The sequence below is a fragment of the Poecilia formosa genome, unplaced genomic scaffold (genome assembly GCF_000485575.1).
Source record: "Poecilia formosa unplaced genomic scaffold, Poecilia_formosa-5.1.2 Scaffold1605, whole genome shotgun sequence".
NCBI lineage: Eukaryota > Metazoa > Chordata > Actinopteri > Cyprinodontiformes > Poeciliidae > Poecilia > Poecilia formosa.
Window position 1 is genome coordinate 6,172 of NW_006801544.1, and position 3,174 is coordinate 9,345.

A 3,174-nucleotide genomic window follows, 5' to 3' on the forward strand; every position below is an offset into this window, starting at 1 on the left:
CGGAGAGTAAACCAGCTAGCAGCAGCTTTAGCCACAGTGCCTTTCAGTGCTGTGTTGTTAAAAGTTTCACAAAAATCACTGACATCTTCCAACACTGTTGTTTAGAAAAGCATTTTAAATATTGATTTAAGTGCAGTATGCTAAATAATTTACATATTCTGATGTGATTCATAATTTCTCATATTGTTTTGTTCATCTTTCTCAGCAGTAGCCTACCTAACAACCTACCATATCTGAGATGGTCTTGTTCCTCTGTCCATGGCAGGTTCAGTCAATCAACTGTGGGACATCTGCTGCCTAACGTTAAACTATCATGGGCCTCTTGATTTAAAAGGAGAAACCAGTACAGAGCCTCCCTGCTCCTGCAAGTCACACTTCTTGGATGAACACTCAATACTGCAGCTGTGTTAGAAATGAAATCTTTGTGTATCTATTCTGTAATTAATATCTATATGTATTGATTAATAAATGAATTGATGTTATGTAGAGTTCTGTAAAAATGATTGTAAATAGCTTCTCTTGAGTAATCTACATATGTGCAACTTTTACATTTAAATTGCTTCTTTTTGTAAATTTTACACATCTGGCAACAAAGTATGTGGAGGAGAGGAAATGCTACAATTAAAGCTGCTATTGTGGACCAAAGACATAAGGTTTGTGGCTGTTTCTTTAAAACATCTATTTAATAATTATATTAAACACTCTACATGGTTACTACATTGCACAAACATAATTACCACAGTTAATAATTTAAGTCATTGATAGAGAAAATGTATTTACAACAGCATATCAATTTTATTTCAACAGTATGTACTCAGGGTTTACAACTTAAGAAGACATCCATGTAGGGTCCTTGGCAGGTGCCAGTCTGCAGTGAACTGGTGGATGACAGAAGAAATGGTAAACTTTAGTGAGCAGCTTGAAGCAGAAGTCCCACCATGTGATCCACAGGGCTTTCCCAGCTGAGCACAAACTTCATGCACTTTATTTCCACAGGCACCACAGCAGAATCAAGTGTAACCTGTTAAAAGGGATATAAAGTTGTTATTCCTATGTTAATCATAACATTTGATAAATATTCATTGGAGAAATGTGAAGTTAATGAGCTAATATATATATATAGATGGATGGATGGATGGATGGATAGCTCATCACATTTCTCCAATGAAACGTTAATATCTATCTATCTATCTATCTATCTATCTATCTATCTATCTATCTATCTATCTATCTATCTATCTATCTATCTATCACAGCGTCTTCCTCCTCATGTCTTGATCATGTCTTTAACTTCTCAGGACGTGATGGAGTTGCGGGTGTTTTGCATAACTGTCAAGTTTTGGACTTGTGGCTGCAGGTAATGTCGCTACTTAGCAGGTGGTGAAACTAGCATAAGTGAGGAGGGGTTAATGTGATCATGCATTTTACGTGACGGATGGCAACCCCAGTCTATACTATAAAAATCTGAGTAAGATTAGAGCCTAAATACATTCTATTTCCAAAACAGAAAGGCTACGTAATATTAGCCAGCTAACAAATTACTATTGCTATCCTAGCATATCAACTAACAGCTAGAAAAAAAACAAATGTACCTTCGTAGTCAAACTGGTATCAATCAGCGAGGAATTTGTCCAGTTTAGATTATGTTGATGAAGAAAAACTGTTTGCAAATAGTGATATATCTGCACACACCGGAACTAAAGATACACTGTATTGAGTCAAAACGGATGTTGTCTGACGTCATGTGAAAAGGGTCTATAAAGGCTGAATCAAGCTTCGTGTCAGAAAAACTGAGTTAGAAAATAGAGAAATTAAAAAGGAAATAAAAGAACGTAATGAAAAAGGACTCCACAATCAAAATTCCAATCTTCAGAATAGGAAACAAGCAATATTCCTGCATCCTGTGGAAGCTCAGAGCGGAGACCTAAAGCTGAGCAAGGTGTGCGCATTTCATCTCGGGGTCGCCATGTTTGTGTTTGGTGATGTGTTTAATGTATTCATCTCCTTTAGCTAGGGTAGGGTAACCCTAACCCATGTGCATGCTGGAGGAGAGAGAGTGCGGAGGGATGAATGAAAGGGTTTTAAGGCACTCCCCCTGCGTAGCATCATAAAACAATATGGAACGGTACACTTTGAAAATATATACAAATACATGAAAACAGAAATGAAAAATACTTCTACAAATAAATGGGCTGTGATTGGTCTTACAGTGTATTACAATAACATGATATCTTGTATACTTAATATCATGCACAGTGTTGTAATATAATAAAATTTGTAATTTGTTATAAAATATATTTTTTTTAATTATTAATATTTGTCGGTCTGTTTAATTTGATCAGGTTTTGATCTGGGTTGGGCATGTTTGGAGAGTTCCATTTTCAATGACAGTCCTATGCTGCCATCTAGTGGAGGGTTAGGAATATAGGATGAAACTCACTTGCACATTAGAGCAGACAAAATAAACAAAAAAATGGTAGGGGGGACAATCTTGGGACAAAGAATATCTTGAAGGGGCTTCACATACCCTCCATGTTTTGTCGGTGTGGCTCCTTCCCTTGACACAGCTGCCATTGACCTCCATTCATTTGAAGAATTGCTCACTCAAAACAACTCCAAAAAAGTGCTCTTTTGACCAAACTTGGTTATCTATGCCCCCTCCAACCCTCTGCAGGTGCCCACCATGTTTGGTGGTCCAAGCTAAAGACTCCCATTAATTTTTCTCCCTAGTCAGTCTGGCTAGGAATGTCCTATAGAGCTGGGTTTTAACTTCAACTTAGCCAGATTTTATTCCATTTTTATGTTTTTTTAGTGTATTTTTTTAAATAAATCACACTTCACTTTTAAAATGCCATCTTTAACCCTCTGTTGGATGAAGGATTTGCTTCTCTAAAGACTGGATTTTGGTTTTAAGGGTCTACTCTTAACTATGTCTTATTTTATTTCATTTCTCTTCAAACTCAGTTTTTAAGACAGAAATCACAGCTCAGATTCAAATCTCATCTCTGAGCTTCTGCTTTGTGACAAAATGTGTGTAAAAGCCATTAGAAATGGCTTTTAAAATGTCTGTCAGCATTTCAGCATTTCCCAGAATGCATTGCATAGTGGGGCTTCAAATTCTAGCTTGTAGTTCAACTGTTTTTGCTGCAAACCTTAATAAACCATATACTGTTG

General features: G+C 36.6%; 1 long non-coding RNA gene across 1 annotated transcript; it reads right to left on the minus strand.

The window, feature by feature from the left end:
- Window positions 1–779: 779 nt before the first annotated feature.
- LOC107835322 (uncharacterized) lies at window positions 780–1,681 on the minus strand. Its single transcript, XR_001661131.1, has 2 exons — window positions 1,593–1,681; window positions 780–1,021 (listed from the first exon to the last, which is right to left on the minus strand). It is a non-coding gene; the product is annotated as an uncharacterized LOC107835322 (long non-coding RNA).
- Window positions 1,682–3,174: the final 1,493 nt, after the last annotated feature.